Below are 25,462 nucleotides of genomic sequence, written 5' to 3'. Positions count from 1 at the left end.
TCAGTTGACTGTTTGAGGAACAGTCTTTGCATAGTGTCCCCATGGTGGGCGAATCCCCTTTATGATCCAGCCCTGTATTTGCTTTCTTATTGCCCTTTTTTGATATGTTAAATGGGCCTTTCCCCTGCTTTCTCTGTGGTAGTGGGTTCCCCTTGGGCATAAGTGTATTTGAACCTCTAAACTGTTTCTGTATGGCTCCCTCCCTTAGACCTCTCAGTGCTCTTGGACTTGGAATTGGATCCTCCAGTGTGTGAATAGTGACCGAGTCTGTGGGGGGGATGGGATTAGCGGCCATCAAATCAGAGTCTATAATCAAAATCGAGTCAGTAGCTGGGGCACATGTGGTATCTGTTGTCAGAGTAGGGGGTGACTGAGACTCCATTGTGGGGAACGTGGCCAAGTTCTCAGCAGAGCTCACAGCTGGAATCGAGTTGGTAACAAGATCTAGTTGTGTGTTGAAATTGTCAGTTACATCTAGATTTGGGGATTTTTCCAGACTCAGTTGTGAATCTGATAGTAGCTGTGTTGCTGATGTTTTATATTATATGTCTTTTGAAAATATATAAATTGATGTGACAAATTGATAAATGAGAAATTTTTGTACTAAGAAATATAACTAAAGTGAAAAAAATAATAAAATTATAAAGCTCAAAAAAATGCTGATGTTTGCCCTTATGTATTAAAATACAAAAACTAAAGTATTGGATGTGTATCGTTAAAACTATATAGGTCAAGGGGGAATATTTTTTTATTGTGTTGCTGATAAGTCCACTGTATTGGGCATAGTATGAATTTCTGCTCTAACTCTAACTACAGGAGTGCCGTTAGTAGGATTGTCCCTATTTGGGGTATTGGCTGAGGCAAGTAGTCCCAATGAGGAGCGTTTAGCTTGTGCCAGCTCCAAGGAGACTCTGCACTCCAAAAGTGATATTCCATGGTCAATTGCCTCATTGGCCCTTGAAATGAAATTGTCAATTGGGCCAGTAACCTTACCTACTCCTGCTGCAGTCTTGCTCCGACTGCCCCTTGTAGACATGACGGTTGTTATCGGGAGTTGTCACCTACTTAGCAATAGTTTTTGAGGCAAATAATTCTCTCAGAGATCCTGTTGTCAATTTATGGGATAATGTGGAAGTAAGTGGGGTGGCCCGTCCCGTCTTCCGTCGTCCTCGGACTGCCTCAGACGGCCCGCCCTTTGCCCGGGCTTAGCCCCGGGCGTCCCGCGACGCTGAGGGCTCGCTTGTTTTGAAGCCCCTCCTGGCGCGTCTAGCACGTCAGGGAATGCGCCGCCGCAAAGGCTGCCGGGAAATGAAGTCCCGGTGCGGCGGCGCGACTGGTGGTGGCGGTATGCTGTGGGCGTTTGGCTGGTGGGCTGGTGCAGATCTTCAGGCTCCCGAAACCTCTTGTGCCTCGATCCTTGTCCAGCAGGAAACTCTGGTATGGTGCTCAAGACCCCCCGCTCCACCGAGGGCTCGCTTGTTTTGAAGCCCCTCCTGGCGCGTCAGGGAACGCGCCGCCGCAAAGGCTGCCGGGAAATGAAGTCCCGGAGCGGCGGCGCGACTGGTGGTGGCGGTATGCTGTGGGCGTTTGGCTGGTGGGCTGGTGCAGATCTTCAGGCTCCCGAAACCTCTTGTGCCTCGATCCTTGTCCAGCAGGAAACTCTGGTATGGTGCTCATTGCTCTTGGTATTGTATGTGGTTACACACACAATGCGACCAGGTTCATTGGACTTCTCTTTCGTCTCAAGTAGTACTTCTCTCGGTTGGTACCATGCACGCTTCTTAGCACGCTTCAATAGGCCTGAGGGGTATCCACAGTTTTTCAGTCTTTTGGTCAAGTCATCTGCCTCTTGAAAAAAAGTATTTTCTCTTAGAGCAATTCCTCCTCAATCTAAGGTACTGCCCATAGGGCAGGTTGTCCCTCAGGTTTCTTGGGTGATGAGAACCGTACATAAGTAGTGTGTTTCTCTCCATGGGTTTACAATATAAATCACTGTATAACAATCTGTCTTCTGCTTGGAAGGTCAGGTCTAGAAAGTCAATAGACTCCCTACTCTGGGCCATCGTGCACTGTATGTCAATGCTCCTATTGTATAGCCATATCCGGACCTCCTTTAACTCCTCTTCATCACCAGACCAAATCATCAAAACATTGTCGATGTAGCGTTTCCATACATCAATCTTCTCCAGAAACGCATTGGTCAGGTCATACAAATGTTCTTCCTCGTACTTGTCCATGAAGAGATTTGCCAGACTAGGCGCTATTGTTGCGCCCATGGGCACGCCCTTGCATTGATAGTAAAATTGTCCCTTAAAGACAAAATAGTTTAGCTTCATTGCTATATCCAATAGTTTGATCAGGAACTCCGTCGGAATCCAATGTGGTCTGCTTCTCTGGTCCAATGTCATTCTTATCACCTCTATTACCCTGTCTTGAGGGATGAAAGTGTATAGCGATGGTACATCCAATGTGACCAGTATTTCTTTGTTGCCATCAAAAGTTTGACCCTCAAGTAGCTGGATAATGTGCATACTATCTCGCACATAGGACTTTGTAGTTGGCACCCATGGTTGCAAAAAATGATCAATAAATTGATTCAATGGTTCAAGTATTGAGCCGCAGCCCGAGACTATAGGTCTTTCCGGCGGATTCTCTAGTCTTTTATGTACCTTCGGAAGGGTATATATGGTCGGTATCCTTGGTTCCTGCTGATTAAGAAAGTCTCGCTCATGTTGGCTCAAGAATCCTTCTTCTATTCGCGCCTGGGTTGTTACTTCTATCAGGGCTTTGATTTCCTTTGTAGGGTCTCTTGGAACCTTCAGGTAACTCTCCTGTACCCGTAGCTGTTGTTCGATCTCCGAGATGTAGTCTTGAATATTCTGGACCACTATCGCCCCTCCTTTGTCCGCCGCCTTTATTACTATCGCAGCATTCTTTCCAAGGTCATTAAGGGCCACTTTCTCCTCTTTACTTATATTGTATTTTATGTATTTTCTTTCTCCCATCAGTTGCATAGTATCCTCTAAGACAACCTTCTCAAAGGCCAGTATTCTATCACTCATCATGAAAGAAGCTGGCGTAAAAGTGGATGGTGGCCTAAAACTGGTTCCTGTCTGTTTTGGTGCAAAAATATATTTGGTGAAGAAGTATTTTAATCTGATCTTGAGAAAGAATCTTTGTAATTCCAATCTAACCTGGAATGAATCAGGTGCAGTTGTAGATACATACGATAATCCTTTCGCTAAAATGCCCATTTCTGCATCAGTCATTTCAAAGTCGGACAAATTAATGACAGGATCCAGATGTATCCCCTCAGTTCTAGCTTGCAATGCAATAGATATTTCGCCCTCCATCAATGCTAGCGCGTCCTCCATAACAGGGTGATTGTCATGTACCTGCACAGTAAGTACATCCATGGCAAGAGTTTGGCCCTCTATGTTAGGGTAGTGAATGGCCTGGGGTCCGGCAGTTAGCATGTTTGCAGTGTCTCCCTCTGTATAAGTGACTACCACCTGTATGTCTGTCTCCTGGTTGAGATCTCCCCGTGTGTCTCCGGCTGGTAGAATCTGACTCTGGAAGTTCCCTGTGTGTATCTTGTTTGTCCCCATTTCTTGGGTCGTTCCCAATTCTGTTGCCTCCCCCTGCCTCTGTTGTCCCTGGGGTGGCCCTCCCCTAAAAAAGGACGGCGACTTGGTGTTACAACCCGCGGCTAATGATTGTGCTACAGCCTGCAGACCCGGACGAAACCCTCGCGTAGTGCCCGACGGAGCAGCTGACGGCCCTGTGAAGGCTCCGGTGCGGTGTTCGAGGACCAAGATCCCCGCAAAATCGAAGTTTTTGCCGGTCGGCAGCCGGGACGTCCATGCAGTGCAAAATGGCGGACGGGGCGCGCAGATCGGAGCGCGGTTCTGCTCGGCCTTCGCAGACCTCCAGGCGGCCCTCCCCCTCCCTCCCACCACGTGACAAACAGATAGGGGCTCGACCCCTGCGGGGGCAGAGGAAGCGAAGCGGGGGGTCTGGGAGGGCGGCTTCTTAATCAACGTCGCCGGAGGATGTGGTAGTGTGGGCCCCGGAGCAGGGCAAAAATTTAGGCCACGGCTTTCCGGCCTACCAGCGGCCAACAGATGGTCTCAGGAAAGGAGCCGCTACAGGACTAGCGAGAGAGAGGGGCGAAGCGGGACGGATTACCCGCTATCGCCGGAACTCCACACGGCCGGGGCTCTGGGACTGCCTCCGGGAATGTATTCCTTACACCTGGACAATGTCCTTTCTGCAGCGCTGCGGAGTCGGAGGACCTTTATGGACACGTTGTGAGCTGGCTTGAACCTCAACACCGCCTTCCCCTACCGTTTGGCTTACAGGGCCGGCCTTGGCAGGGGCGCGCTCGGCCGGGGCTATTGGATATTAATAGTTTGACCTTATAGCCCGATTGAGAGGTGCTGAAGACCTCGTCCCAGCCCCACAGAGCTCGGGGGCAAGTGGTTAGCCCCTTGACAGAATGCTGGACAAGGGACGGACCGTACCCCGAAGACTCCAGTCTTGGTGATACGTACTGAAGCGTTGGCGCATTCCTTTTGGAGTATCTCAACGGCTGGCCTTTCGCCTGGGGGGTGAGAATGGCGACGGGGGGCCGAAGCTCCAAGAACACCGCTCAGGCGAGACTGTCCAAATATGCGTGGCAACAGGGCGGAGAAAAAACGGACTCGCCGAGAGTGGACAAGGATGGCGTAAAAGGATCATCCCCCCAGCCTAAGGAACCCACGCTCCATGATGTCCTAGCAGCCATTGGAGAGATGCGCGCGTCTATGGACTCAGTAACAACGTACGTTTCCTTACTACGCGCCGATTTTAAGCAGACAAATGAGAAAGTGAGAGAACTCAAGGTGGTGACGGCGGCTCTCCAGGAAGACACTTCTGAGATCCAGCGCCAAATGTCTGACATGGAAAAAAAACAGGCTCGTATGTCGCAGCAGGTGGATGAATACGAAGGGAGGGCCCGCCGCAACAACATTAGAATCCTTGGGGTTCCGGAAAAAACGCAAGGGCCAACGATGGACCTGTAAGTGGAGGAGTTGATCACGAATCACTTGAAACCCAAGGCGCTCTCTGTCTATTTCTCCATAGAAAGCGCCCATAGGGTGCCAGGCAGGAGGCCTAAAGTCGAGGCCCCCCCCTAGACCAATAATAGCCAAAGTTTTCAATTTTTGGGACCGAGATAATATCTTGCAGACTGCCAGGTCGGGCCCTCCATTGAAGATCGATAATTACGAGGTCTCTTTTTCCGGACTTCACGGCTCGTGTCTAGGCGCAACGAAGCAGCTTCCAGGTGGTGAAACAAGAACTGCGTGGCAGAGACATCAAATACGCAATGCTCTTTCCAGCGAAACTGAGAGTCGAAAGGGACGGTAAATCATGGTTTATCGATTCACCTGAGGCAACCTGGGATTGGCTGGAAGGTTGGACTAAGGTCAGTGACAAGACTAAAAGGCGTAATGGCGCACCGGAGAGGGGGACTGGAGATAGGTCGGAGTCCACGACGATGGGAGCTGATCCGGGGCAAGCGGCCTGTCTGAACAGGAGTGAGAGGCCCCAAAGACCTTCCAATGGACTAACCCCGATGAACAATTGCAAGTATCAGGGGGGGTGGGCTGGTGGCACAGGAGCAAGTGGATGTAGGTATTTGACTTTAAGGTTTCCGGGTTTGTAATGTGGTTAATTGCATTTACTTAGACATGTTATGGTGATTTTCTTTAGGCAGATATTCTCGATTGCAGGCTGTACCGAATTGTTAGCTTGGTACTTTGCAGCGGGGGGAGGGAAGCGATTCATCTCTGCGCAATCAATATGGGTGAGGAATGCACAGGCACTCTGCCGGGTTGGGGGGTGGGCAGTTTGAAGTCCACAGGCAGGGAAACAGGATGGGGAGGAGGGAAGTAAGTGGGATGGTTCGGGTGAGGGTGGGAAAGTGGTACTGGTGGTATTGTCTACAATGCATATGTGCGAATTCGGATTGCAATGTTTGGGGAGGGGAGGGGACAGTTGCAATTTGTTTGGTGCTTTAGTTTTGGACTACACTTCAAGGATACAGGTGAATACATGGTGGACGTAATATTGAGTTCTCGAGGATGGTTTTACTATGATGGCGGAAGAGGTCTTGGATGAGGTGAAAACATATGACACTGCCCCGGTCCTGGCTCCTGTGTCCCCCTTGACCCTGATTTCTTGGAATGTACGTGGTTTGGGGGACAAAATAAAGAGGGGCTTGGTGTTGCAATATGTACATAGGGCAGCCCCAGCACTGGTACTGCTTCAGGAAACGCATTTGGTAGGTTCGACATGTAAGGCTCTGGATCGATGGGGATATACGATGGTGGCGCACTCTGAGTTTTTCTCTGGCTCCAGGGGGGTGGGTATCCTGCTGCGTAAGCGATTCCCTGTGATAGTACATCAGGTTTGGAAGGATGCACTGGGACAATTTGCGGCCATCTCCTGCTCATGGGAAGGTCGGAGATTCAATGTGGTGTCAGTATACATTCCACCTGCCCTACACTCAGTTGCTGTCCCCGCCCTCAGTGCATTTCTACTGACGCTGCCAGAGGGCGAGCTTCTACTGGGTGTCGATTTCAATGCGGTCCTTGATGAGGGTCTTGACCGTCACCCTAGCAGGCTGACAGGGATGCATAAGGCGAGGCTGACAGGCTATGTAGAGGCCATGGGTGTTACGGACGGATGGAGGTTCAAACACACCGGGGATCGAGGTTACACCTTTTAGTCTGGGGTACATAATAGTCTATCACCTATTGACCACTTTTTTGTCTCTGCAGACAGTTTGCCCCACATACTGGATGTAAAGATAGGCCCTAGGGGCATTTCGGATCACTCCCCTATCACCATGGTGTACTCCTCTCATGTAAAAGCTCGGAGGCCCATCTTCCCGATCTCACCCCATTATTTGCAGGTTCCCAAAGTCAGAAAGGACCTAGTTACGGCCACAAAGTGTTACTTCCAAGAAAATGTTGCCACCGTGGACTCACCTGGGGTCCTTTGGGAGGCATTCAAAACAGTGATAAGGGGCCAGGCGATAGCCTCCATAGCAGGCCACAGGCAGACTATGCAGGAAGAACTGGCAACGCTAGAATTCGACCTGGAAGTTTAACAGACCGACCATGATCGCGATCCCACTGAGGAGCTTAAGCATCAATTACGTCTTAAACAGGCAGAATTAGCTGAATATCAGAGAGTGCAGGTCAGACAACGTCTGCTGTGCACCCAACATATCATATATGAGGTTGGGGATAAGGCAGGAAGACTTCTGGCGTGGTTAGATAAGAAGGACAAGGCCCAGAGGACAATAGCACAACTTCGCTCCCCTGAGGGCGAGCTGTACACTTTCCCCGCGGATATAGTAGACACTTTGGCCAATTACTATGAAACAGTTTACACTTCTTCCTCGGGTATATCCTCTGCGGAGGCGCAAACCTATATTAAAGATATCCAAATGCCTTCTCTCGCGGAAGCTGACGCTGAACTTCTAGAGTCAGACTTCACTACGGATGAGGTCGTGGGTGCTATCCACTCCTTGCAGTCAGGCAAGGCTGTGGGGCCGAATGGGGTCCCCATAGAATTTTATAGGAGCTTGTCCGATCAAGTGGCCCCACATCTGCTGCAAATGTTTGAAGACAGCTTGGTCAAGGGGGAACTGCCTCGAAATCAACGCACGGCTACGATCATAGCTATACACCTGGTAAACCCCCGGATGAATGTACATCATACCGTCCTATTTCACTGTTGAATGAAGAGGCAAAGATGCTGGCCAAAATGATCGCCGTGCACCTGACCCCGCATTTCGAGACTCTGGTGCATCCGGATCAATCCGGATTCATGCCAAACAGGAGCACCGCTCTAAATTTGAGAAGAGTTCATGCGGTGATGGCGCTGATACCAGTTTTGTCAGAACCGGCTGTGATTTTGTCCTTAGATGCACGAATGGCCGTATTTATTTGCAGTATTACGACATCTAGGCTTTGGGCCAAAGTTTTGTGCTTGGGTCAAACTCCTGTATACAAATCCGCTTGCGCATGTACTGGCCAACGGCCATATTTCCAGAGATTTCAGGCTAAGCCGCGGTACGCGTCAGGGGTACCCCCTGTCGCCTTTGCTTTTTGCATTGATTCTGGAACCATTGGCAGCCTGGATACGGTGGGACCCCATGACAAAAGGTCTCCACTGGACTGAATCCTGGGAGGACCGCATATCACTGTATGCTGATGATATTCTCCTCTACTTGACTCCCCCCAGGCGTTCTCTCATGGTCCTTCTTGACATCTGTAAGATTTTTGGGCGGGCCTCAGGATACACCATCAATTGGTCCAAGTCGGTACTATTTGTCCTCAAAGGCCCCCCACCGATCGTCCCGAACGACTGCCCTCTGATGGTCACCGACGGCCCCTTTAAATATCTGGGGGTATGGGTGACATCGAATCGGGAGATTTTCTATCACCCCAATTTTCAGCCACCACTTGAACGGTTCCGCACGGATGTGAGGCATTGGCACACCCTACCGCTAACTCTGTTAGGAAAAGCTGCGTTATTTAAAACAATGACATTGCCGCGATTGCTCTATATCCTGGAAAACACTCCATTTCTCGTGCCTCACAAATACTTTCAGTCCATCAACGCACTAGTTTCTGGCCTACTTTGGGGGGACAATCCGGCACACATTGCCCGACAAAAGTTAGTGCGAGGATGGTTTGACGGAGGCATTGCTCTCCCGAATGTCCAGTTGTACTATTGGGCATCTCAACTGAAGATCTTAAATCACTGGCTCCACGCCCCACAGACGGAGCCCGCGTTCAAGGCAGATAGATATGACCTAGGGACAGGAGGAGTGATGGCCACGCTTTATGATCCTTGAGGTGTGACGGCCCTGCAGGGCCCCACGGCTCACACGGTGAAGCTCTGGCACGTGGCATCAGCTCGTCTCAAATGTCAGAATACGATCACGCAGATGACGCCACTTTGGGTATCGCGTCGCCTCGGCCGTCTCTGTAATAGGAAGGGACTTGAGGCCTGGGATCATATAGGTATTTCGACGATTGGTGACCTTAATAGGCGGGGTAAAATCCTCACTTTTGTTCAACTAGCGGCCCAATTTACTTTGCCAGAAGCGGAACGTTTCCGCTATTTGCAAATCAGTCATGCCCTTAGGTCAGTGCTGCCGACTGAAGGTAAACTACCAGAATCCACTCCTTTAGAGGATAGATTGCTTACGGAACACATGCTTAGCAAGGCGACCTCACTGGTCTACCGTAAGTTAATTAACAACATGCCTGACCCCATGACCAGACTTAAAACCGCCTGGACTGTGGAAATAGGTGACTTTGACGAATCGGACTGGCTAACCGCACTCTCCTCGCCTAAGGAGGTAGCTGTATCGTCAAGGCTTAGACTGATACAATTAAAAGTCCTGCACCAAGTCTATTACACGAGGGTCACACTACATAGGATAGGAAGAACCACACTCCAATACTGTTTGAGAGGCTGCGGGGAGGCAGGGACGTTCTACCACACTATCTGGGATTGCCCATTAATTGCTGAATACTGGTCCAAGGTAATGCGAACAATATCTCAAGTGGTTAATGTTTCACTACTTCCAGAGCCGCGTCATTGTCTGTTAAACGTTTGAGAGCCTAATGATTTAAGCAACTCGATGCAGGACTGGGCAACGCTGGGTATTGTGTATGCTAAACGAAATGTGGCCAAGGCCTCGGGATCCCCGTGTCTCTGGCGCTCAGAGAATGGAGCGCGGATATGGACTCTGCGATGGTTGCCGAAAAGGCGGTATATCTAAACCGGAAATGTCCGAAAAAATGGGGGAAAATTTGGGGAGCCTGGAATGAATACAGAGGGTATGTTTGTGAACCACCTCAGATGGAAAGTGATACTGATTCGGAATGATAGGGAGGGAAGATGGGATAATCTCGGAGGAGAGGACTTGTGATGTATAGATATCCTGGTTGTAATAATGCTGATTCCTCATGTTCAAGTGAAATGGCCGCTATGTATTTCATATTAACTGTGCACGACTGATGCGAACTAATGTAAACCTTGAAAATGTCCAATGTTCAGTTTTATTAACAATAAAAAAATACTGGAACCTTGTTCAAGGGGAATTACAAATGGTGCAACAACCCTTGTTTGCCTTCAAGAGGGGCAGAAACATAAAAGACACAGTGGTGAAAGCATTCTTGGATCCCCCGAAACAGCACGATTTGAGAAATCTGCTAAACCTGCCACCATTAGCTGGTCACTATAAATGTGGCAACTGCAGAACCTGTGACTACTGCCTTGATGCCTCGAGCTTTATCCATAAAACAAGAACATTTATACTGACACCGTTTACAGACTGCAATAGCACACGGTCATCTATTCCATCCCATTCCCATGTGCTCTGACATACGTGGGACAGACAAAACAGAAGGTAAAAAGCAGAATTTTACAACACATGAGTAGGATTAGGTGCAACACGGTGGGTGCACTGTTGATAGAACACTTCAACACCCACAGCCATACACCAGAAGATATCAGGTGGAGGGTCCTAGAGAAAATAACACCTACTGCAAGAGGTGGATCCGTTACCAAGTTACTCAATTACAAGGAGTGTAGGTGGATATACACCCTCAATACGGTACAGTAGGGGTTGAATGAACGAGAGGAGACAGCCAAGCAAAAGGGACAACTCTAAGCATATGGGTTCACAACCTCACTTACCTATATTTGAATTGAACTAACCTGTCACAGTACTTGTGTTGTGGACTTGGTGCGCTCCTTTGCGCATATTCAAGTGTCTACACACTATGAGAATGAAATATCGTATAATATATTGTAAGTTTGTATTTTATGATGATGGTATCGCGAAATATTTCATCTGCATGAACAGTATTCCACATGACTACCATTCAGTTGTTTATATCGTGTGTAAATATCTGCCACATTTTAACCCCGCCTTCCAAGTTATATACAAAGATACTCTGCCACAACTAATATGACCCAATCAACATCGCGCTTGATGTAAAACATCCCAACTAGCTAGCAAAAACTCATGATGGCTTCACGTAACTCGATCTGTTGCCTAGCAACCTAACAACGCTTGCGTGCAACACAACGCTTGCGTGCAACAGCGTCCTTGAGGGGATTTAATCCGTTGCCTAGCAACCAAACAATGCTTGTGTGCAACAGCGCGTAACTCGATCTGTTGCCTAGTAACAAAGCAACGCTTGCGTGCAACAGCGTCCTCGAGGGGAGTTAACTTGCTTCAACCGACTCAGTCCATACTGGATTGCCGATCCTACGTTGCAGGAGCGAGCGGATGGAAACGGATCTCATTCTTGGATGCAGATCAAGAGAATTCATTTACTTCAGTAGGTGAGACTGCTTTGATGTTTTTGAACATCAGCTCGCTATCATTTTTAATGCGTAGAATACCATGCTGACTACGCAAACCTTTCCTTCACAGATCGTCCGATTAATACGGCGACCTGAGTCTCAAGGAGAATTATAATCATTTGAAGCTCTAGGAGGTCCCCTTCGGAAATCATTGCGGGAACCATTAGTGTCAACTACTGGGTGAGTTTATACTCATTAGTGTGTGGAATGTGTTCGCCATGATTAGGGACAGAGCGGATTAGCTCTAATAGATATGTGTTAATGCGCATCATACGCTCAGTTAATTCAACAGATTTGAAAGTCCTCTACGCCTGAAATAACTTCTGCAGCAATAACTCATGAAGGCCCATTGGTGAGTGCACAAGTAATGAATTTCACTCATCACTCCTTTTCTCACCCAATTCTTGCAAATCCATTCTGATAACTTACCTATCTAACCTACAGGCGCTATACCACTGCCCCATGTCCTGAAGACGACCCGCCCCAGACCCTCAACTAAGGCATCCATAGGGTCGAAACGTCGACGATATTGAAACCATTGGACCAGTACAGGATATTCAGTTTTACTATAGCCAACCAAAGTGGACTACTGGGATAATTATAACTAAATACTGGAACTGGCCAAAAAACACTTTTCCTCCCCCCCCCCCTTCACCCACTTGTACATAATCACTTTTGAATGTCACTATTTCACTTCCTGTCACATTATATTCACTCAATTTTATAATGCGCCGTCTTTAGAAAAAGTATTTGTAAATTGTGAATAAGTTTTGATTGAATAATCTTTATGTACAAACAGGGTATTAATTTATGAATGAAAAATTAATTCATAGATTAAAAACGGATGGTTACCCTGAACTTTTTGGTTTTGGATTTGCATTGTGAGCAAGCTCCTCTTTTGAAGCACTGTCTTAGGTAACTGTATGACTAATTGAACTGTGAAAGGATTTAATTTATGTATTGAAGTAATCAGGTTACATACCCAACAGAACCATTGTTTATGTTAAATTGTATTGCCCAGGTTCTGAGGGATACTGGGTCACCCCATGGTGATTTACATTATAAAGTGCAGGTGAATATCTGCGAGGGTTTTTCGCTCTCATTTAATGTTCTATTGTTCGAAGAAACCATTGAAGTCTTATGGTACTTTGATGTGAATATGTCCGACAAGGAAACCTTGTCCTACACTGAATATTATATATAGCCAAATTAATCCAGGATCAGGGTGCATCCAGCTTTCTGTTAGGAGGCGAGAGATCGTCAACGGATGCTGGTCTAAATGCCAAACTAGCAAAACTAGAAAGACTGGAGAAGAAATTGATAACATCACGCCTACATGGGCATGTATTAACAAAATACTTGGAGGCGAATATAATACCAAAGGGTCTCCAGGTACGTAATGAGCCAGCTATCTTCATAGACGTTCCCAAATTCCGAGAGGGCTTTAGCTTCGAGGCAAACACCTGCTCCAGGCACTGGATGGTGCTTGGAGTGGAAACAGCCATTGAATACGTGAAGAAATTGATGCAAGAAATTGCGGAACTTAAGAACGAGATATTGGGGGATTCGGCACTCACGAATGCCAAAAAGGCATTGGAGCGTGCTGAAAAAACCCTTTCTGAGTTTAACACGATTACACTTGGTAGGAAGTTAGATCAATTTAGCAAGGAGGTAAAGAATTACGTCAAAAACTGACATACCCATATCTCGCAGACGACTATTATCAACAAGATAACCAGGGGTTCTATACAAATAGGGGCAGACAGGGTCCGCGAAGGTTTAATACCTTTTCAGACTCATCTACAGGAAGCAGTTCAGACTCTGAGACTGATAGACCCTCCACAAGTAGTGCAGAACATCAAGGTCCCGTCCTTTTTTAGGGGAGTGCCACCCCAGGGACAATAGAGGCGGGGCGAGGCAACAGAATTTGGAACGACCCAAGAAATGGAGACAAACAAGATATACACAGGGAGCTTCCAGAGTCAGAGTCTACCAGCCGGAGACACAGGGGGAGATCTCAACCAGGAGACAGACATACAGGTGGTAGTCACTGATACAGAGGGAGACACTGCAAACATAATAACTGCCAGACCCCAGGCAATTCACAACCCAACATAGAGGGCCAAAATCTTGCCATGGATGTACTTACTGTGCAGGTACATGACAATCACCCTGTTATGGAGGATGCGCTAGCATTGATGGAGGGCGAAATATCTATTGCATTGCAAGCCAGAACTGAGGGGATACATCTGGATCCTGTCATAAATTTGTCCGACTATGAAATGACTGTTGTAGAAATGGGCATTTTAGCGAAAGAATTATCGTATGTACCTACAATTGCACCTGATTCATTCCAGGTTAGATTGGAATTACAAAGATTCTTTCGCAAGATCAGATTAAAATACTTCTTCACCAAAAATGTTTTTGCACCATAACAGACAGCAACCAGTTTTAGGCCACCGTCCACTTTTACGCCAGCTTCTTTCATGATGAGTGATAGAATACTGGCCTTTGAGAAGGTTGTCTTAGAGGATACTATGCAAGTGATGGGAGAAAGAAAATACATAAAATACAATTTAAGCAAAGAGGAGAAAGTGGCTCTTAATGACCTTGGAAAGAATGCTGCGATAGTAATAAAGACGGTGGACAAAGGAGGGGAGATAGTGGTCCAGAATACTCAAGACTACATCTTGGAGATCGAACAACAGCTACGGGTACAGGAGAGTTACCTGAAGGTTACAAGAGACCCTACAAAGGAAATCAAAGCGTTGATAGAAGTAACAACCTAGGCGGGAATAGAAGAAGGATTCTTGAGCCAACATGACCGAAACTTTCTTAATCAACAGGAACCAAGGATACCGACCATATATACCCTTCCGAAGGTACATAAAAGACTAGAGAATCTGCCAGGAAGACATATAGTCTCGGGCTGCGGCTCAATATTTGAACCATTGAATCAATGTATTGATTATTTTTTGCAACCATGGGTGCCAACTACAAAGTCCTATGTGCGAGATAGTATGCACATTCTCCAGCTACGTGAGGGTCAAACTTTTGATGGCAACAAACAAATACTGGTCACATTGGATGTATCATCGCTATACACTTCCATCCTTCAAGACAGGGCAATAGAGGTGATAAGAATGACATTGGACCAGAGAAGCAGACCACATTGGATTCCGACGGGGTTCTTGATCAAACTTTTGGATATAGCAATGAAGAAAAACTATTTTGTCTTTAAGGGACAATTTTACTATCAATGCAAGGGTGTGGCCATGGGCGCAACATATGCGCTTAGTCTGGCAAATCTCTTCATGGACAAGTACGAGGAAGAACATTTGTATGACCTGACCAATGCGTTTCTGGAGAAGATTGATGTATAGAAACGCTACATCAACGATGTTTTGATGATTTGGTCAGGTGATGAAGAGGAGTTGGAGGAGTTCCGGATTTGGCTAAACAATACGAGCATTGACATACAGTTCATGATGGCCCAGAGTAGGGAGTCTATTGACTTTTTAGACCTGACCTTCCAAGCAGAAGACGGATTGTTATACAATGATTTATATTGTAAACCCATGGAGAGAAACACACTACTTATGTACGGTTCTCATCACCCAAGAAACCTGAGGGACAACCTGCCCTATGGGCAGTACCTTAGATTGAGGAGGAATTGCTCTAAGAGAAAAGACTTTTTTCAAGAGGCAGATGACTTGACCAAAAGACTGAAAAACCGAGGATACCCCTCAGGCCTATTGAAGCGTGCTAAGAAGCGCGCATGGTACCAACCGAGAGAAGCACTACTTGAGACGAAAGAGAAGTCCAATGTACCTGGTGGCATTGTGTGTGTAACCACATACAATACCAAGAGCAATGATATACAAAAGATCATAAAATACTGGAACCTGGTTCAAGGGGAATTACAAATGGTGCAACAACCCTTGTTTGCCTTCAAGAGGGGCAGAAACAGAAAAGACACTGTGGTGAAAGCCTTCTTGGATCCCCCGAAAAAGCCCGATTTGAGAAATCTGCTAAACCTGCCACCATTAGCTGGTCACTATAAATGTGGCAACTGCAGAGCCTGTGACTACTGCCTTGAGGGCTCGAGCTTTATCCATAAAACAAAAACATTAAAACTGACACCGTTTACAAACTGCAATAGCACACAGGTCATCTATGCCATCACATGCCCATGTGTGCTGACATACGTGGGACAGACAAAACAGAAGGTAAAACCCAGAATTTTGAAACACATGAGTAGGATTAAGTGTAACACAGTGGGTGCACCGTTGGTAGAACACTTTAACACCCACAGCCATACACCAGAAGACATCAGGTGGAGGGTCCTAGAGAAAATAACACCTAGTGCAAGAGGTGGATCCGTTACCAAGTCACTCAATTACAAGGAGTGTAGGTGGATATACACCCTCAATACGGTACAGGAGGAGTTGAATGAACGAGAGGAGACAGCCAAGCAAATGGGACAACTCTAAGCATATGGGTTCACAACCTCACTTTCCTGTATTTGAATTGAACTAACCTGTCACAGTACTTGTGTTGTGGACTTGGGGAGCTTCTTTGCGCATATTCAAGTGTCTACACACTATGAGAATGAAATATTGTATAATATATTGTACGTTTGTATTTTATGATGATGGTATCGCAAAATATTTCATCTGTATGAATAGTATTCCACATGACTACCATTCAGTTGTTTATATCGTGTGTAAATATCTGTCACATTTTAACCCCCACCTTCCAAGTTATATGCAAAGATACTCTGCCACAACTAATATGACCCAATCAACGTCGCCCTTGATGTAAAACATCCCAACTAGCTAGCAAAAACTTGTGATGGCTTCATGTGAATAGAGCGTAACTCGATCTGTTGCCTAGCAACCTAACAACGCTTGCGTGCAACACAACGCTTACGTGCAACAGCGTCCTCGAGGGGATTTAATCCGTTGCCTAGCAACCAAACAATGCTTGCGTGCAACAGCGCGTAACTCGATCTGTTGCCTGGTAACAAAACAACACTTGCGTGCAACAGCGTCCTCGAGGGGAGTGAACTTGCTTCAACCGGCTCAGTCCATACTGGATTGCCGATCGTACGTTGCAGGAGCGAGCGGATGGAAACAGATCTCATTCTTGGATGCAGATCAAGAGAATGTATTTACTTCAGTTGGTGAGACTGCTTTGATGTTTTTGAACATCAGCTCGCTATCATTTTTAATGCGTAGAATACCATGCTGACTACGCAGACTTTTCCTTCAGAGATCGTCCGATTAATAGGCGACCTGAGTCTCAAGGAGCATTATAATCATTTCAAGCTCTAGGAGGTCCTCTTCGGAAATCATTGCGGGAACCATTAGTGTCAACTACTGGGTGAGTTTATACTCATTAGTGTGTGGAATGTGTTCGCCATGATTAGGGACAGAGCGGATTAGCTCCAATAGATATGTGTTAATGCTCATCATACGCTCATTTAATTCAACAGATTTGAAAGTCCTCTACGCCTGAAATAACTTCCGCAGCAATAACTCAGGGTCTAACTCACGAAGGCCCATCGGTGAGTGCACAAGTAATGAATGTCACTCATCACTCCTTTTCTCACCCAATTTTTGCAAATCCATTCTGATAACTTACCTATCTAACCTACAGGCGCTAAACCACTGCCCAATGTCCTGAAGAAGACCCGCCCCAGACCCTCAACTAAGGCGTCCATAGGGTCGAAAAGTCGACTATATTGAAACCATTCGACCAGTACAGGATATCCAGTTTTACTGTAGCCAACCTAAGTGGACTACTGGGATAATTATAACTAAATGCTGGAACTAGCCAAAAAACACTCCCCCCCCCCCCCCTTCACTCACTTGTACATAATCACGTTTGAATGTCACTATTTCACTTCGTGTCACATTATATTCACTCAATTTTATAATGCACCGTCTTTAGAAAAAGTATTTGTAAATTGTGAAGAAGTTTTGATTGAATAATCTTTATGTACAAACAGGGTATTTATTTATGAATGAAAAATTAATTCATAGATTAAGAACGGATGGTTACCCTGAACTTTTTTGGTTTTGGATTTGCATTGTGAGCAAGCTCCTCTTTTTGAGCACTGTCTTAAGTAACCGTATGACTAATTGAACTGTGAAAGGATTTAATTCATGTATTGAAGTAATCAGGTTACATACCCGACAGAACCATTGTTTATATTAAATTGTATTGCCCAGGTTCTGAGGCATACTGGGTCACCCCATGGGGATTTACAGGTGAACCTAGAAGCAACCCAGGAGGACATGAATGTATGGTATGACCAGAATACCACTCTGCTTACATTTCAGCATAGTCAGAAAGTGTGGGTGATGGAGCCAGTAGAGCCCCGTGCTCTACAAGACAAGTGGTCTGGCCTCTACGAGGTGAAGGAGCACAAGAGTGAGATCCCCTACCTGATGGACTTGTGAATTTCTAGGAACCCCTTGAGGGTCCTGCATGTGAACAGCCTCAAACCCTGTTTTGAGACGTCCGAGTTAAACGTGCGCTTGGCTACTGATGATGGGGTGGAAGAGGAGAGTGAACCTCTCCCCAACCTCCTGTCTGCCAAGGAGCTGGATGGGTCAGTGGAAGGCATGGCCCTCACCCCTACACTGACTCTGGAGCAGCAGGGTGACTGTCGTCAGTTGCTGGAGCAGTTTTCCACTATGTTCTCACTCACACCGGGAGTCACTCACTGGTGCACTCATGATATTGACACTGGGGACAGTCCACAAGTGAAGCACAAGATGTACAGGTTGACAGACAGAGTGAAGGCTAGCATCAAAAGGAGGTGTCCAAGATGCTAGCTCTAGGGGTGATTGAGCCTGCTAGCAGTCCTTGGTCCAGCCCAGTGGTCTTGATCCCCAAAGCTCCTGCGCCCAGTGCCACTCCAGAACTACGATTCTCTGTGGACTACGATGGGCTCAATGCTTTCATTAAGACTGACGTACACCCCATCCCCTTAGCTGATGAGCTCATTGATCGTCTGCGAGCTGCCAAGTTCCTCAGTACTTTTGATCTAATGTCTGGGTACTGGCAGTTTGCCTTGACTGATAAGGCACAGTAGAGGTCAGCGTTCTCAACACCAGTGGGGCACTACCAGTTCCGGCTTATGCCCTTTGGTTTGAATAACATCCCTGCCACTTTCCAGAGTTTGGTCCACCAAGTGCTGGTTGGATTCAAGGATTTCAGTGCTGCCCACCTTGATGACATTGCATTGTTCAGTACCAGTTGGGAAGATCACTTGCACCACCTCTGGGAAGTGTTGTAGGTCCTGCACAAGGCAGATCTTATTATCAAGGCAAGTAATTGCCAGCTAGGACAGAAGTCTGTGGTGTACTAGGGACACCAGGTAGGAAGCAGACAGATGGCGCCCCTACAACCCAAGATTGATACCATGCTGGCTTGGGCACCCCCCAAGACCCAGACTGAGGTTCGAGCCTTCTTAGGTCTCCCCAGGTACTACTACAGTTTTGGCAAGGGGTATGGCATCATTGTTGCCAGCTTCATTGAGTTGACTTCAAGGAAGCAGCCATGTCAATGATCTGGCCTGAGGCATGCCAGTCCACTATTGATGCCCTGGAAGAGGCCATGTGCACAGTGCCTGTTGGAAGGTTCCTTCACATTCTGCCCACTCCACAAGCTCCCTTGTCCATCTTGGCACACTAGGGCCATTGTTCGCCTTCCAGTGGCTAGTGAGTTCCCTTTTAGCCAACACCAACCCCAAGTCTATGAACTTGCTAGTGACCTTATTCCTGGCAGTGTGAGGGAACCAATGTAGTAGGCAATAGCCTGGTGTCAGTGCTATTTCTCTCTCCGTCGTGGTCGCCAGTCCAGTTGTCATCCCTTCCTAGAATTCTCCCAGATGCAGGCAATCCCACACCCACGCACCCTCCAAATTACACCTCTGGTAGACGGTCAGATCTCCAAAGTATTCATTAATCATTCTCAGGGTAAGGTACGCCCTATCTAAGACATAGGAGTGAATCAACTGGAAGCCCTTTCCAGAAGTTCTCTCCATGCTTTCTCATTAATGGCCTCATCTAAGTCCTCTTCCCATTTGAGACGTAGGATTGTTAGGGGTCGGCGTATCTCCTGTGTGAGGCGTCTATAGAGGCAAGTGACCGTCTTAAAAGTTCCAGCAGCTCTCACTATATATTGGCAAACCATAGAGGTGCTGGGGTTCCCCCATCCCCTCTTGCCACTGCTTTCGAATAGCTGCTGTCAGGGCAGATTGCAGAAGGAAACCCCTCTTGGGAGGTCATAGCCCTCTGAAAGATCATTAAAAGGGAGCAAGGTATTTTCCTCCTATAAATCCCCTGTAGTGGAGATCCCTGCCTCCCTCCAGAGCTGTAATCTATGCCAGTTCCCCCCGTGGAGCAGTGCCTTGCATATGACTAACGGGATATCTGGTGCTTTGGGGGATTGTATCTGGCCTGCCTAAATGACAGGTTCCAGCATTTGCTCACTGTTTGTAAATCAAAAGGGATCATCCGATCTCTCATGGGAAGACGTAATGCACCGCAGCCGCAGCCGCACTCGGATCTGGACCTCCAAGGTCCTCTGCATTTTTGAGACACCCTGCCATGCATTTTGTGAACCACTGTAACTGTGCTGCATGATGATAGGCCTCAAAATCTGGCACTGCACAAACCCCCCTCTGCCCTTGGTCTCATCATGGTGGTAAGTGCCACTCCCTGCCTTCCGGTGCTTTACAGAAACCACGTGATCAGTGTATTGAGTGGAGCAAATATTCTGTGGGGGATCCAGAGTGGAAGCGCTCAGAAGTAATAGAGAAGTCTGGGAAGCGTAGCCATCTTTAATAATGCCACCCTGCTCGCTACAGATAACGGAAGGGTCGCCCAGAACTCAAAATTGCTTTTGGTGTGGCGTATTGCACGCCCTATGTTACCCTCCAGCAGATCTACAGGGTCATGATATATCTGAATACCCAAGTAGGGCAAACATCTGTTTTCCCAAGACACACCCTCTGTTTCTGGTGGTCCAACCCTCTCCGAGTGTGCAGGAAAAAGGCACAACTTAGCCCAATTTACTCTAAGCCATGTGACTCGCCCCAGCACACCCAGTAGGTCCGTGGCTCCCCGTAAGGCTGCTCCTGAATTGGCCAGGAACATTAGGAGGTCGTCTGCATATAGTGCTATATATTGGAGTTGTCGCGTCACCTCCAACCCCTAGTAATAGTGGCTTGATCTAGCGTGTGCGGCCATAGGTTCCATTGCTAGCGCAAATAACAGGGGCGACAATGGGAAGCCTTGTCTCATTCCTCTTCCCACCATGCAGCCATCCAAAATCAACCCACCGTCCAAACTCTGGCAGTAGAATTTTTATATAAGATTGCCGTCCATTCAACAAAGCGTTCCCCCAATCCAAATGCTCTCAGGACTCAAAAAAGATACGGCCACTCGAGGCTATCAAAAGCTTTCTCGATGTCGACTGCCAAAATGCATGCCTCCTTTCAGTAAGTGTCCGCTTCCAAGATACGTAACAGCCTACGTATATTCATCGCTGTGTTCCTGGTTGGGATAAATCCTGCCTGATCTATGTTTATTAACGTCGACTTGTGGCCTAGCAGCTTACTGGCCAATATGCTGCCTAATATTTTATCGTCCAAATTAAGCATGGCGAGGGGATGATACCCAGTGCGGTCCCAGGCTGGTTTGCCAGATTTTAAAAGTGAAATGATTACCGCCTCCCTCACTGAAGCAGGTAGACAGCCTGTCCTGTTATACAGCACCCCTAGCTGTGCAGCCAAGATATCTATATACGTTGAGTAAAACTCTATCAGGAGCTCATCCGTCCCCGGGGTCTTATTCCTGGCCATATGCTTGATGGTGCCACGTAACCCCCCAATCTCAACTTCTCTACCTAGAGCTTCCGCTGCCTCAGGATCAACCGTAGGAAGTTCCACATTTGCCAAAAAAGCCCCCATCTCTTCCTCGGCTCCAGGGTCAAGCCTACTCTGGTATAGGGCGGTATAATGCTCCAAAAATTGGGCGTTGATATCTTGCTGACTTTAATATACCCCGTCTCCCCCCTCAGTTCAAGAATCGTCACCCCTCTATACGCTGGGTTGGCCAGCCAGGCTAACAGTGCCCCCAGATTTATTTCTCTTGGCAAGGCCTCGAGCAATGTAGGCCTTATAAGCGAAACAGCATAGCTGTTTTACTCGCGTTGCCAATACCTCTTGAACTGAAAGAAGCTCTGTGCTCTTTACGTCCCGCATAAGAATCTTCCGTCCTCCTACCACTTCCCCAATGCAGCGGCCCTTTATAACAGTTTTAAAGGCATCCCATTCTATGAGTTGGCTTGTCGCTGTAGGGGCATTATCTAAAAAGTTATCCTGGATAGCAGTACTTATTGTGGTGTGAAACACTTGATCTTTTAATGCTTCTGGCCGCAGACCCCAGCTAGGTATTTTAAGTCTAACCTGTGTCCAATCTAATGACAGCAGCAGCGGTTTATGATCAGAGATTCTTCTAGTCAAGTATTCACTAAGTGTGACCCCTCCATGCACACCCGGGGAGTATAGAATCGAGACTAGTCTGATGTGTAATTCGTGTGATGAAGAATAATAGGAATAGTCCCTTTCCACTGGGTGTTGGGCTCCAAGTAATTGTCAGCCCGAGTGTTGTTGCCAGTCACGTCTAATCTCTGCCAGTCGATGTGTGGGAGCATCTGGGAGTGGCGGGTGGGAGCAACCCCTAGCACTACTGATCCTGTTAATACTGATGCTAGTGTTCGTGAGAGTTGCACCAAAAATGCAGGTTGATCTACGTAAGGGGCATAGAGACTCCCTATCACTATTTCCCTTCCATCTAAGCGCCTGAGAGCACCACAAACCTACACTCCAGGTCTATTATTAGCCTAGTACACTGAAAATGGGCTCCCGCTCACACCCAGACCAGAGTTCCCCTCTACTAGCTAGTCTACTAGATAGTATAGCCGACTATGTAGTATAAAACACCTGCCTCCTCCACCTTTGCTGTAATTTAAGACCCATGGCGGGTCCCATTGTGCTAACCATGCCATTCCTTTATCCATCCTCCTCACAGCGACATGCCAGGCCTTAAACAAAATCCCCACAACGATAAGACCCCCCCCCAACTCCCCCTCCCCAGGACAGGTACAAACAAACAAGTTCCCATCCTAACTAGAACGTGTGAACAACTATTCACGGAAGGTGGTGGGGTGTAGACTGACCCTGCTGGACCCAGAACCCCTCCTGGGCACTCCCCCAACCCGGTAATTCAGGTGGTAGCCCCAATTTCTGCTTCGGTGCCAGCAGGTTTTTGCCACCTGATGTGAGCTAACTCAGAAGTCAACTCCCAGTGTCCCGATTCCCACTTTCATACGACCTGATTTGTGAGCTTCAGGCTATGTTGTCTGCCGTTTGTGGAGTAACGTCCGGAAGTTCGCTCTCAGAGTCTCTGTTCGTGCTACCCGGTGGAGAACTTTCAGATCTGTCCATGCAATGCTCGCTGGTGGCCGAGTTTGGGCTAGCGCCTCCGTGACTAGTCTCTACAACTGCCTGCAAGGCTCTGTGCCGCTCCAATTGTCGCCCTTTAGGGGAGGGAACCCTTGGAGAGAGTGGAGGGGTGGTCAATGTCCGCTGAGTTAAGGCTGGCGACGAAGCGCCTGTCTCCAGCCACTGCCATGCGTCCTGCGGGGCAGTAAAGAAATGTGTCTCCGACTCATCAATCACCCGGAGGCATGCCGGAAAAAACATGGCATAAGGAATTTGCAATTTGTGCAGCTTCTGCTTGATGGTCAGGAAGGATGCCGTTTGGCGTTGAACTTCTCTGGTGAAGTCCGGAAAGATCATTACTCTACTATTCCCAATCGGTAATTTCTGTTTCTCTCGGGCTTGCTGCAGTATGTGGTCTCGGTCTCGATAGTGAAGGAGCCGCACCCCCAGCGGTCGAGGAGGAGCTCCAGGTTTGGGTGGTCTAGCAGGGACCCTGTGGGCTCGTTCAGGTCCATAGAAGGAGAAGAGACCTACCATGGCTACCTCAGCTTTAAGCCAGTTCTCCAGGAAATGTACTGCATCAGCCCCTTCCTCTTGTTCCTGGACCCAAACTATGCGTACGTTGTTTCTGAAAAAGCGCCCTTCACTGTTCTCCGCTCTCATTTCCAGCACCTTGATCCTGGTTTCTGCAGTTTTCAGAGTGCGCTGTAATGTGGAAACTGCTTCCGGGCCTCCTCCAGGTTTTTCTAATTGAGTTTCACTCTTTCTTTGAACTTGCGGTGGTCGTCTTCCAACAAGTTGAGATCTGCCCATAAGGAATCTATCTTTGTTTCCAGTGCTTCTGTTGAGGAAGTGATGGCCTGCATAATGTCTGCCTTAAGTGGGATGGGAATACCCAGGAGTGGGACCCTTGCTCGCTGTGCCATTGGACTCAAGCTAGCCTGGCAGATGAGGGATGACACCCCAAATTCGGACCAAGGATGCTTGTTTCAGTTCCAGTGAGGACTTGGCTTGGCAGTTCGAGCTGGACTGTTTTAATTAGGAGTAGGGTCAAGACTGATTTGCAAATGGCAGGGTCCAAACTGGGGTGGCACAGTGAGCAAAAGAAAGATGGATTCAACCCATATCTCTGGACTGGGGGTAAATGCTTGATCTATTCAGCATTCTGTTCATCATTTGTTGCCACAGCACTTTTCACACTAAGTGAGAGGGGTATGCACAGACGTGGGTCTCTTGCTCGCTGTGCCACTGATTCAAGCTAGCCTGGCTGAAATGGGGTGACACCCCGAAACCGGTCACAGGATGCTTGTTTCCGGTCCAGGGTGGACCTGACTTGGCAGTTCGGGCTGGACTTTTCCCATTAAGAGCACGGTAAAGACTGATTTGCATATGGCTAGGTCTAACCTGGGGTGGCGTAGTGAGCAAAAGAACATGAGATTTAACCCTGATGTCTTGATGCAGGGATAATACTTGATTTATTCAGCATTCCGTCCATCATTTGTTGCCACAGGGTATGATCAGACGTGTGTCCCTTTCATGGTGTGCCACTGGTTTCAAGCTATTAAACAACACAAGAGCCAATACTGGGTGGTAAATTTCAACGAAAGCTGCTTTGATTAAAGCAAAAACAACCTGTACTTCTTTAACCGTAAACAAATTTATTCTATTTTGTTAACCAAAACTTTTTTTCTTTTTACGCACACTATTCGTCGTGCATGGAAAATACAAAATACAAAATACAATTAATATTATATACAAAATGTACAAACAGATGAATACACAATTTCAAACACACTTGGCCTACATTCATACACAAAGCATTCACAAAAACAGTAAATAAAGAAACAATGCGTCCGAGCACCGGTCGTTAAATCCGTGGAAAATGTTACTTTTCATGTTTTTTTGTGATCTAGTAGTTGTAATTGTCACAAAATGTCTTATGAAACCAAATCAATGTCATCACTGTTCCAAAATGAAAATGGTGACCAGATGCGGGACAGAAAAATGGTCGACGCGTTTCAAACCCCTTTCAATTTAGTGGGGGTTCTCCTCAGGACCGGAAAGGTTCTGAAACAATAAGAAAGGCTGACTTAAGCACATTTGTTCAGGGTGTCATAAGGTGGAAAAAAGGGGGGGGGGGTCAACTCCCTGTGTCCAACAGTAGCTCCCTACCTTAGTCCAATAATGTTAAGAACTCAATCAAAGGTAGGCAGGTGAGAATCCGAAGTGGAATTGTATTTCCCAATAGAAGTGATCACAGCATCTGTGTGAGGGAAGACAATACAAACGACTACATTTAATATAGTGTCACCCGTTCCCCAGTCATTCATTCTGCTCGTGTATCATGCCGGGGTGGGACAGGGAACGTGTAAACTTACCCGCTGGCGAACAGCTTCGTACTCGCTGCTCCGTCACAAGGTAACCTGGGCGACCGCTTCTAGGCTGCAAGGCGGAACGAAACTGTTGTTAGCTGACTAGCGTCCAAAACGCGGG

Source organism: Lissotriton vulgaris, chromosome 4_1 (genome assembly GCF_964263255.1).
Source record: "Lissotriton vulgaris chromosome 4_1, aLisVul1.2, whole genome shotgun sequence".
Classification (NCBI taxonomy): Eukaryota; Metazoa; Chordata; class Amphibia; order Caudata; family Salamandridae; genus Lissotriton; species Lissotriton vulgaris.
This window is presented reverse-complemented; position numbering follows the sequence as displayed.